Consider the following 12,500-nt stretch of genomic DNA (forward strand, 5'->3'; position numbering starts at 1 on the left):
TAGAATATACAAGTATATTGTAACAGAAGTCGTTTCTACTCAAACGAGGTAGCAAAATCAAGTAGCATGCTAGCCCAATGTGCCGACACCTGAAGACAGCGATGGAGCAATGGGAGACTTTAAGACCGAAGAATGGGTCAGGAAGACGCCTTCGGTGGGGTCAAAATAATTTATAAATAAGTAGATAAGTAATATATATATGTATATATATATATATATATATATATATATATATATATATATATATATATATATATATATATATATTTCATTAAGTTGTAGAAATTGTGTGTGCGTGTGTGTGTGTTTACTTAATTGTAATATACAGGAAAGGAAGCTGCCACCTACTCTCTTAGGTTCTCGTCTCTCTTCTTCCTTCTATCATAATTAGTTTTAAATATATTTGGATTAAGGTGTTCCTTTTAGTTTTAGATTCGGTTATGACGTTACAATGAATTATATTTATTTCTTTTTTTTCCTTTATTTCAGAAGTTGACGCATCTATACGGAAAACTGTTTCTTGATGTGCTTCAGGTATGTAGACTTCATCTCGTTCCCACGACTTTGCGACGTGTAAATAGTATTAATAATAATAATAATAATAATAATAATAATAATAATAACTAACAATTATAAGATTAATGATAATCTGTTTATTGAGTTGATAATGCTCACTATTGACGAAATGGCACCGTTCTTGTAGCGATCAGTCCTCGGTACTCTGATGGGCTCAATTTTGTTGCCTTGTCTTGTAGCGTGGCATGGTGGGGGAGCGTCAGATGGGAGGAAGTGTGTCTGCGTGTGTGTGTGTGTGTGTGTGTGTGTGTGTGTGTGTGTGTGTGTGTGGTCCAACGTCACGTAGCCTACTCCCTTGTTTGGGGTCAAGAGGACGGTGCCTTACGAAGGACTTTGGTTTAGGCGGTTGAGGACTGTGATACTAACTTCTGCCCCGCGACCGGGACTCGAACCCGCACTCTTGACCTTCCAGGATGGTTAGCATCCGCGCACGCTACCACTGAACCACAACGGGTCATAGGGTCTGCATTTATGCGCATTTATTAAGAAATAATTATTATTTTCAAGTACATGAGGTACAATGTACATTAGTACAGTATACCCATGCATATGTACACACACATTCCCATGTACACGTGTGTACCAGGAGCCATGTGCACAATGTGTACATGACGCTATCCTCCCCAAAAGCTCTTCTTCCCTTCGTCACCTACGTAAGTCGAGGGGGTACGCGACCCCACCCCCCCCCCGCCTCCTCCCCTTAATCCCAAATTTTCCTTTGGCATCTAACAAAAAAAACCGCTGTCACTAGCCCAAGTCCTCTGACAATCTCTCTCTTCTCTCTCTCTCTCTCTCTCTCTCTCTCTCTCTCTCTCTCTCTCTCTCTCTCTCTCACTCTCTCTCTCACTATTCTCTCTCTCTCTCACTATTCTCTCTCTCACTATTCTCTCTCTCTAATGGAACGTCTACTCTCTTCCGAGACGCCGCCCAGTACCCTATTCCATACTCAGATCCCAATCCCCCCCCCCAACTGCCAGGGAAGTGGGGTGGGGAGAAAGGGGAGGAAGAATTTAGGTTGTAGTAGGCTACCCACTGTAGAAGAGTGAGTATCCTTTGCAACGCTGTGTGACGTCATCGATTTCCTTTGTTGTGGTCTGAAGAAGGTATCTGGACCCGTGTGTCTCCGTATCAACACTCGCTACTCTCTCCATTAGTGTCTTTGTTCTCCTCCCCCCCCTCCCCCACCACCACCACCACCATTCCCCACCTCCACCCTACAGTAACACCAAAACATTATCTTTCTATTCATCCAGGCTTGAGAGAGAGAGGAAGAGAGAGAGAGAGAGAGGGAGAGAGAGAGAGAGAGGGAGAGAGAGAGAGAGAGGGAGAGAGAGAGAGTGAGTGGAGGGAGAGACAGACGGACAGAGAAAGAGAGGGGGAGAGAGATAGAGACAGAGAAAGAGAGGAGGGAGAGAGAGAGAGAGGGGAGAGAAAGAAAAAGAAAGAGGGGAGAGAGAGAGAGAAAGAGAGAGGGGAGAGAGAGAAAAAAGAAAGAGGAAAAAGAGAGGGGAGAGAGAAAAAAGAAATAGAGAGGGGAAAGAGAAAGAGAGAGAGAGAGAAACAGAGAAAGAGAGGGAGGAGAGAGAGAGAAAGAGTGGAGAGAGAAAGAGAAAAGCTGAGAGAGAGAGGGTGTAAAAGAGGGAGAGACAGAGAAAGAGAGAGGAGACAGAAAAAAAAGAAAGGGAGGAGAGAGAGAGACAAAGAGGAAAGAGGGGGAAAACTCGAAAGGGTTTGTACCCCTGTTTGCAGACTTGGCTACATCCATCGACACAGTTGATTTGATCGGTTAATTTCGGTGTGCATGAATATTTAATGGCCGATGTTTCATCATTCCCCCCCCCCCCATCGCCGAGATTTTTAAGAAGAGGCGATGGCATCATCCAACTGTATCATTGGGTCTAACGAGGTGGTAGGCAGAATTGCCAATCGATGTAGTTTGTCCGCGGGGTGGTAATCAGGAGTACCAACTGCTGGTGCCCCTCAGTCTCGACAATTCATTGTTAACCACACGATTTATTTTATTTTATTATTTCTATTTTTATTATCTGATTATATACTGTCTCCGCGCATTTTTATTTTTTCATTTTATTTTTTTTTTTTTTTTTTTTTTTTTTTTTTACCATAAATACTTTCCCTCAGTCTGGTCTCCATCCCTCTCCCTTATCTCCACCATACGTCTCCAACACTCCCCTCGTGTCATCTCCAGCACTGATATCTCCCCCCACATTACCACCACCATATAGGATTTCGACTCTTATCTCCAACAATCTCTTGTCTCCATCATGTGTGACGTCACTCCTTTCTCCAACACCTTGTGTCTCTTCACCAACGCTCATAATCTTGTTCTCCACTTTCACCATTTTCGGGAACGCCCTGATATGCAACCTGAACCCATAGTACTGTTCATTTGCATATTGACATCAGTGATACATTACTTTTTTTTTTTTTTTTTTTAGTGGACACATTTTTTTTATCAATATTGTGTCACAATATGTAAGTGCATTTCTTCCTTTCCATGATTCTCTCAATATTTTCTTTACATTGTCAATAGTATTGTGGAATACGGATTATTGCTCAGTGTTATTGGTCGTATATGTGGTTTAAAGAATGGTCAACAGCCAGAAACCGGCTTAACGTAATTTCCGGCGCCAGGCATCATGAAAACATTAAAGTATGCCACCATAATGGGCGTTGGCTTTGTCGCCATCAATCGCAACTTCAACATTGATCCGCGTCCACCAACAGAGATTTTTTTTCTATATCCATCATTAACCCCTCCTCCTCCACCACCTCCTCCTTCTCCTCCTCCTCCTTCTCCTTCTCCTTCTCCTCCTCCTTCTCCTCCCCCGGCATTTAATTGCAATTGGATAGGATAGTGGTAGCAGTAGTGGTAGTTCATCTTCTGCCCTGTTTTCTTAACTGTAGCTTAGTTTAGTTAACACAAACAGCCTCGTTAGGGCCAGTAGGCCTGCTTTATGTTCCTTTGTGTTCCTCCTCCTTCTCCCCTCCCCCCTCCCCCTCCCCCTCCCCCTCCCCTCCCCCACACACCGTTTTCTCTTTGCAAATAAAGGAAAATCCCCTATGGACGGGAAGCAAGCGTAAGGAGTGCACCTTTCACAGGAACGTACCTTGTGTCTCAGCCGCAAGAAGATAGACTATGGTCTTCCTCTGGTTGTTAGCGTCCCAGACTACCATACCCTCATCGCACCCACTAATCATATCATCCTTGCCTCGACCAGCACCCATACTCTTGAATACTCCATCATTAACCACACCCATGCCCAGGGCACCCATACCTTCCTCCACCTTTCCTCCACTTCCTCCACTCCCTCCACTCCACCTCCCTGACCACCGATCTTACATGGAAGGTCCTTGGTACGGTCATTATGTCCCCCAACGTCTGATCACTATCATAAGGCCTCATGCCACCTTTGCATCGGGTTTAACACAAATGCAGTCCCTCTTGAACATTTCACGTTACGTATACATACACCTAAAAATAAAACAAACTAAAAAATGACGGCGTGTCTGTGTATTTACGTTTGTGTTGAGGTTACATTTGTATAATCAATTCCTGGAAGGACGGAAGGATTTTGCCATAGTTTTTTTAAACAACCTTACCCTCTAATGAGTGGTACCGTTGGCCTGGAGAACACCCCCCACTCCCCCTTCCCCTCCCCCCAAACCTCCTCCCCACTCCCCCCAAACCTCCTCCCCACTCCCCCCTACTCCCCCTCCTACCCACTCCCCCTACTCCCCCTCCTACCCACTCCCCCTCCTACCCACTCCCCCTACTCCCCCTCCTCCCATTCCTTCCTCTTCCCTCTCCTCCCATATGCGTCTCTTACATGTAAAGCTTTCACCTCATCCTCCTCCACTTTGTCTTTTTCTTCCTCTTCTTCCTCCACCTCCTATACCTCCTCCTCTTCCTCTTCTATCTCTTCCTTCACCTCCTCCTCCTCCTCCTCCACAGCCTCCTTGTGCTCCTCCACCTCTTCCTCTTCCACCGCTTCCTCCTAATCCTACTCTTCCTCCTCCTCCTCTTCCTCCACAGCTTCCTTGTGCTCCTCCACCTCTTCCTCTTCCACTGCTTCCTCCTAATCCTATTCATCAAGTCTCTCCTCTCCTTCTTCCTCCTCCCTTCCTCCTTTTCCCTCCCTGCCCTCGTTCTTCCTCCCTTTCTCCTTCTCTTGCTCCTCCCTACTCCAGCCTCCCTTTTCACCCTGATCCTCAACGTTCCCACCCCCATGATGCACCCTTGGGCTCATGTTCCTCTACAGTCTACACCCTTGCTATCTCAACCTATGGACCGCGGGTCCCTAGAACGGGTCGCCAAGCGGAAACCACTAGCAGTTAGTGGATGCAAAACGATCAGATTTAATGTTGAAGTCGTCTCCAGTAGGTTAAAGAATAGCAATTCATAAGCGAAGATAGGCTGAGAACCTCTGGTCTACACCCTTGGTACTCCTTGGTTGCCAAAACAGAAATTCGAACAGTGAAACCTTGCACCCTTTCACCCTCACGCCCGTTCACCCTATTTCACCCAGGACCTTCTTTCATTCTTCTCACACCCTAGTTCACCCTTCCCTCCCCCTCATTCACCCTGTTCGCCTTGATTCACACTTTACATCCTTTGGCCCCTTCCGTACCGGATGGTACTTTCTTATTCATTTTGTCTTACGCCAGGCGATTTCATTCGTCTCTGTGGTACCCCTTTGGCGTCAAACGGGGATGGGTCAGGGGGTGGGGAAGGAGATTAAGCCTAATCTTGGTTAACCTCTTCCATGCCGGGTGGAACTTAATCCTGTCGCCAGGCGATTTTATTACATTCTCAGACACACATCTAGGAGAACTTGCCTGGAAAAAATCGTCCACAAGAACAAACATAACAAAGTAACAAAGTTTGTCGTGATAAATGTTACCTACCCGTCCGCCACAATATAATTCAAGTATCTCATTTCGTGGCTTAATCTTGTCTCTTACAACTACTTCAAGGTCAGTGGTAGCTAGTGGATCCCAGACGTTTTTATCCAGTGTTATAAAGTGTTCTACACAAAGGGAAACAACAGAAATACATAGAATATGGGCTACGTAAGAATAAGCCTGAAACTTCTTTTATTCAGGTAAACAATAGAAGTACATAAAATATGGGGTCTGCCTTTGTTCAGTGTTGTAGTGCTTTACACAAAGGTAAACAGAAATACATAAAGTATGGATTACGTAAGGAAAACCCCAGAACTTCTTTTATTCAGTGTTATAAAGTGTTCTACACAAAGGAAAACAACAGAAATACATAAAGACATGGGCTACGTAAGGAAAACCCCAAAACTTCTTTTATTCTGGTTTTATTCAACGTTGGAAAGTGTTCACCAGAAAGGGAACAAACAGAAATTCATAAAACATGGGGAAACGTGAATAAGCAGGGAACTTGCTGCCATAGGCTGATTTACAGTCTCATAAAATACACCAAAAGTGGACCAGCGTCGTGTTTGATACGTCCACTTTGTCGCCAATATCTCACTCGTCGTAAAGCCGTTATCACACTGGGCTATTTTTCCTCCGACTGTTGGAGCAAATTTGCAGCCCGCAGCTTTCGGGAAGGAATTTGATATGCTGGAGGAAAATTATTTTCCTCCAGCATATCAAATGATATTCTGTCAATTGTTGATAAAATAAAATAGTTTGCCCATAGTGATTTTACGGCGGGAAAAGTGATGGAGGTGGGCGGTACCGCCGATTAGTCGGAGGTCGGAGGAAAAACAATCCAGTGTGATAACCCCTTTAGGGCCACAACCCAGTTCCTCTCACTCGTAACTCCAGATCATAACTCTGTTTCCGCCCTTCTTCCCCCCTTTCCCCCCTTTCCCCCCTTCCCCCCTTACCCCCTTTCCCCCTTCCTCCCCCTTTCCCCCTTCCTCCCCCTTTCCCCCTTCCTCCCCCTTTCCCCCTTCCTCCCCCTTTCCCCCTTCCTCCCTCCTTCCTCCCTCCTTCCTCCCTCCTTCCTCCCCCCTTTCCCCCTTCCTCCCCTTTCCCCTTCCTCCCCCTTTTCCCCTTCCTCCCTCCTTCCTCCCTCATTCCTCCCCCCTTTCCCCCTTCCTCCCCCTTTCCCACTTCCTCCCCCTTTCCCCCTTCCCCCTCTCCCCTTCCTCCCCCTTTCCCCTTCCTCCCCCTTTCCCCTTCCTCCCCCTTTCCCTCTTCCTCCCCCTTTCCCTCTTCCTCCCCCTTTCCCCCCTCCTCCCCCTTTCCCCCTTCCTCCCCCTTTCCCCCTTCCTCCCCCTTTCCCCCTTCCTCCCCCTTTCCCCCTTCCTCCCCCTTTCCCCCTTCCTCCCCCTTTCCCCCTTCCTCCCCTTCCTCCCTCTTTCCCCCTTCCTCCACCTTTCCCTCCTTCCTGTCTCTCTCCCCCCTCTCCCCCTAGACCCCAGTTTACGACCCATCTCTTCCCCCTGACTGTAACCGCCCCGTTCTTATAATCCGTCATCACGTCCTCTCGTAAAGTGGCCTATAGTCGAGTCTTAGCCGTATTCGTCGCCCGCAACCACGAGTTCGCTCCTCAACCACGCCCGGAATTACTCTTCGCTTCTCGATTTACAGCTCTGGGCTTCACTCCCCAGAATTGTGGCCGCTACCGTCATCATCATCGTCGTCGTCATCATCGTCATCATCATCGTCATCGTAATCGTCATTATCATCATCGTCATCGTCATCATCATCATCATCGTCGTCATCATCGTCATCGTCATTATCATCATCATCGTCGTCATCGTCATCGTCATTATCATCATCGTCGTCATCATCATTATCATCATCATCATCATCATCATCATCATCATCACCATCATCACCACTTCGTTTCTTCCTCCTCTCCCTCCTTCCTTGTTCTCCTCGTCCTCCTCGTTCTCCTCGTCCTCCTCGTCCTCCTCGTTCTCCTCGTCCTCCTCCTCCTCTTCCTTCTTCCTCCTCCTTCCTCCTCTTCCTCCTCTTCCTCCTCCTCTTCCTCTTCCTCCTCCTCCTTTTCCTCTTTCCTCCTCTTCCTCCTCCTCCTTTTCCTCTTCCTCCTCTTCCTTTTCCTCTTTCCTCCTCTTCCTCCTCCTCCTCCTGGTCAACAACTACCTATGACCATTATTCTTGTGGCCACAACCTCCTCCTCCTCCTCCTTTATCAATCATAACCCACTCTTATCCGACAATCGTAACCCATTCTTCGTTGCCCCCCTCCTCTTCCTCCTCCACCTTCTCTTCCTCCTCCTCTTCCTCCTCCACCTTCTCCTCTTCCTCCTCCTCTTCCTCCTGATTCTCCTCCCCACCTCCTCCTCTCCACCTGCTCCTCCCCTTTCTCCTCCTCTTCCTTCTGATTCTCCTCCCCCACTTCCTCCACCCCCCTCCTCCACCTTCTCCACTCTCTCCTCTTCTTCCTACTCTTCATCTTCTTCCACTCTTCCTCCGTCCTCTTCTTCTTCCTTCGCCGGTGTTCCTTCCTCTTCCTCCCGTTTCTCCTCCTCAGCCCCTTCCTCCTCTTCCATCCTTTCCTAACACTCCTCCTCAACCCCTCACCTTCCCCCTATGTCTTCTCTTTCTTCTTCCTCTTTCCTCTCCTCACACTCCTTCCTTCCTTCCTTCCTTCGAGCACTCCTTCCTCCTACCCCTAATTGCCCCTTCTTCCCTTTCTCCTTTCCCTTCCTCGTCCCCGTCCCCATCCTCTCTTCCCAAGGTATGGAGGCTAGACACGGGGGGAGGGGAGGAGGAGGAGGAGAGAGAATACGGAGGCGTTCTTGTTTTGCTACACGCGTCGTCTACACACACAAAAAATAGGAAAGAAATAGTAACAAAAAATATATATATTTTGGCGGTTTCCAATGGAGAACGAGAAACAAGGGAGGGATGGGACGGGAGGGGGCCTGGGAAGAAAAAAAAAATCCTTCTTGTAAGGACGAAAAGAGGTTTGCTACATTTGGGGGTAAAAAACCCGCTTTGACGATTCGCTAGCGAAAAGACGCTGAGATAGCGCTTTCGCTAACAAGAGGTTTTGGAAACGCCACAGCAGGAAATCGCTCGATTCACGAGATCTTCAGCAAGCTTCAGGCAGATGTCAGAGTGTATAGGCCTTGCAGACAATTTTATTCAGCTGAGGGAAAGGCTTGTCACGGTAATAGGCTTTTGATGGGCTTCCTCCTTTGAATGAAATCAGCTGACGGCTGCAAAAGTAATACTCATGAATTGGCCGTGGCAGTCACAATTGTTATTATTATTATTATTATTATTATTATTATTTATTTATTTATTGTTTATTTATTTATTTATTTTTGCTGAGGTGAATACCCAGTTAAACAATAATGCGTGATCCTGATCCGTAGGGGTACCAATAAACTCTCCTATAATGATGAAGTAAAAAGAAAAAATAGTAAGAAAGAAAAATAACCATCACATTGCTGAGGGTACAAATGATTCTTGAAACTTCGAGTTGTATTGTACATACGATTCCCTCAGCGAGAAGTCTCTTTCCGTCCATTAATAACTACGCGGTTGGCAAGATTGTTTCTACCTAATTCTTAAGTTAAATCTACGCACTGACAGTGTTGGCGCGTAGGCGTGAAAATCTTTTAGTTCAATGTTACTAGTGAATGATCATAACTAAACATTATATTGTAGTGAGACCTAATAAATAAATAAATTGGGGGAAAATTTTCCTCTTGATTATTCGTGAGCACCCTGTGGTGGGGGACAAGGCTACCGTCGTGGTGTTTATGTGCGTCTTGTAAAAAGATTACGAAGTAGAGCGGAACAGTGGGACCAGGGACACGCGCGCGCGCACACACACACACACACACACACACACACACACACACACACACACACACACACACACACACACACACACACACACTGACCCTCATTCACAAACACTCATCACACACTCACACACACACACTGTCTTTCACTCTTTCTCTCACACTCTTATACACAGTCTTTCATACATTCTCTCTTTCCCCCCCTCTCTCTCTCTATCTATCTATCTATCTATCTATCTATCTCTACTCTTTCTCCCACGATGGCAGGAAATGACTTACCCACCCACCACCGTTCTCCTTATAAAAGAGATTAAGACATTAGCCACAGACAGGCTCGAGTAGTGTGTATACCCCAAGAACTTAAAGTGGTGAGCAAGTAGTCTCAAGTCTCAGGCTCCTCCTGCTGCTACTGCTGTCGCTCCTGCTGACTCATCAGCAGCCCATTGTGTTACCTTGACAATCGGCGCCGAAGTTTTCCCGCTGCACCACCATGAGCGTTCCAGCGTTCCAGCGTTCCAGCACCGCGGACGTAAATCCCGTAGGAACCAGAAGAAGAAGAAAAAGAAGAAGCTTCTGGTCCAAGAACCTCCTTCTTCTGGTCGAAGAACCTCCTTCTGGTCCAAGAACCTCCTTCTTCTGGTCGAAGAACCTCCTCCTCCTTGTCGAAGAACCTCCTTCTGGTCGAAGAACCTCCTTCTTCTGGTCGAAGGACCTCCTTCTTCTGGTCGAAGAACCTCCTTCTTCTGGTCGAAGAACCTCCTTCTTCTGGTCGAAGAACCTCCTCCTTCAGGTCGAAGAACCTCCTCCTTCAGGTCGAAGAACCTCCTTCTGGTCGAAGAACCTCCTTCTGGTCGAAGAACCTCCTCCTGGTCGAGGCGAGAGTCCTGCCCTCCAGGCATATCGTCGTAGTCTTCTTCAGAGGACGTATTGCGGTCGAAAGGAACCCTTGTGTGTGTGTGTGTGTGTGTGTGTGTGTGTGTGTGTGTGTGTGTGTGTGTGTGTGTGTGTGTGTGTGTGTGTGTGTGTGTGTGTGTGAGTGAGTGATTCACCTTGGTTTCGGATCATGGGTTGGACTCGTGATCGAGAGCTATTACCGTCCCGGATGAGAGTTCAGAGCTCATATATGATGCTGTGACCCTACACACATACACATACACATACACACACACATTCACAAAACTCTTACCCGCCAGAGTTGGAGTGCCGGCTCGTAGTGCAGCGTTGCTAAAATATTTCAGCCTTGGGTGGGAATTAAACTCGGGCTGCTAGATTAGTGGTTGCGAACGGTACCAAAGCGCCGTCGAGCAGTGTGTGTGTGTGTGTGTGTGTGTGTGTGTGTGTGTGTGTGTGTGTGTGTGCGCGCGAGCGCGCGCGCCAGCCGCGGCAAGGCAGGAGCCGCCGTCCACAGCATTGCAAACAGTGGCGGTCAACGCGGTAAACCACCTCCCCCTCCCCCCCTCCCCCTCCCCACCAGAAGGAGAACCACCAACACCGTCTCCCCCGCGGCGAGAATCGCCTGAAGGAGAAGGGAGGGAAGGAAGAGGGAAGAGGTGGGAGGGAAGGGGAGGGAGGGCATGATAGGAAGGGAAGTCAGAAGTGAGTCTGCAAGGTAAGGAATTGAAGTGGACAGGTTTGAGGAAGAATAAGAGTAGTTTTGTTGCTGGTATAGAGAGGGTGGGAGGGTAGTGAGAGGTAGAAGGACAGGGAGAGTTGTGAGGTTAGGAAGAAGGGTGGGAGGGAGGGAGGAAGGGAGGACAAGGGTGGAGGGAAGTGGGAATGGGATCAAGGTTGTTGCCAGGGGTGGGAGGGGGGAGAAGGAAAGGTAATACTTCGCCTTGGTTCTTGGAGAGTGATGAAGTAACTTTGACCAAGTGACATCGTGTCTTCGAGGTATAACTTGGAAGAAGATTTCGATGTGGGAGAGCCTTGGGTGTATGTATACGCCCATCTGTGTACACCTATATACACCTCCCAGGCGAGAACAACGTCGACGAAATCCATTGGACAAGGACTTCGGCGACAACCAAATAAAAGAAAACGGAGAATAGACTTTGCAGCAGAGTTGATTCAGTAGATTGTTCAGCCGCCCAGAAGGAAAGGAAAGGAAAGGGAAGGGAAGGGAAGGGAAGATCTCGTCTTAGGGAAGGAGGGCCGCCTGATGTGAGACTTGTTTTGCTATGTCCATCCAAGGACAAGAAGAATGGGCGACTTCGGAACTGACTTCGGAGACACAGAGAGAGTTCGGGATCATGTAGTTCTTCGAAATGAGGTCCTGTGCAGCTTCAGAAGGCGACAGACGACCTTACTATGTAGGGATTTGTGTGGGAGAGGCGTGTGTTTAGCTGTGGACTACGAATGGATGATTGGCGCGCGCGCACGCACACACACACACACACACACACACACACACACACACACACACACACACACACACACACACACACACACACACGCAATTGGACCAGCTAATCATGTGCAATCTTCTTCACGTTATGTTATTATTGTTGTTGTTATTGTTGTGGTTGAGTACTTTCAATAGAGAGATTAGTAATGCATGCCAAAACCTGCCTTTTGTCAAAAGAGAATAAGGGTCATATTCTCCGCCAGGCGATTTTATTCGGACGAGAGAATGTCCCCCAAGGGTTAAAATGTAATTTCAGAGCCTCGGAAACAAACACTGTAACGAGGAGTTTTGGTCTTTATTCTCTCAGGCCATAAAAGGGACACTTGGTTTAGTCTACCTTTTTCCGAAAATTGAGTGCGACTGCAAGACCTTGTGACGTTTTTGTGACGCAAAAGTTGTTTTTGAAAAATAATTTTTTTGGGGGACTCTAACTCGGCCCCCTACCCCTTCCTCCCTCCCTCCCTCCCTCCCCCGCCCCTACTTCAGTCTTCATGACGAACCGAGACCTCAGAACCTGAAATGTTTCAGACGTTTCAGAAAATTCAGGACATTTTATACATAGGGTATTGAGACTAAATGCCCAGTTCTTGTTCTGAATAATGGAGAATTTCTGATCCTGTATAGTTGAATAATCCATACCTTACGAAATTTAAACAATAGACATTTATAAACCAAATATTGAAATGTTTTTGCATATGATACTGATAACAAAAACCAAATATATTTTATATATAT

At 47.2% G+C, this 12,500-nt stretch overlaps 1 protein-coding gene across 1 annotated transcript in view; it reads left to right on the plus strand.

The window, feature by feature from the left end:
* Positions 1–489: 489 nt before the first annotated feature.
* The window catches only part of LOC143029668 (uncharacterized), a gene marked incomplete at its 5' end in the record, with an annotated part of 88,545 nt that continues 76,534 nt past the window's right edge, over positions 490–12,500 (plus strand). The window contains 1 exon segment of the mRNA XM_076192482.1: positions 490–534.

The sequence above is a fragment of the Oratosquilla oratoria genome, chromosome 11, assembly GCF_046742065.1.
Source record: "Oratosquilla oratoria isolate Oo_2021 chromosome 11, ASM4674206v1, whole genome shotgun sequence".
NCBI classification, from domain to species: domain Eukaryota; kingdom Metazoa; phylum Arthropoda; class Malacostraca; order Stomatopoda; family Squillidae; genus Oratosquilla; species Oratosquilla oratoria.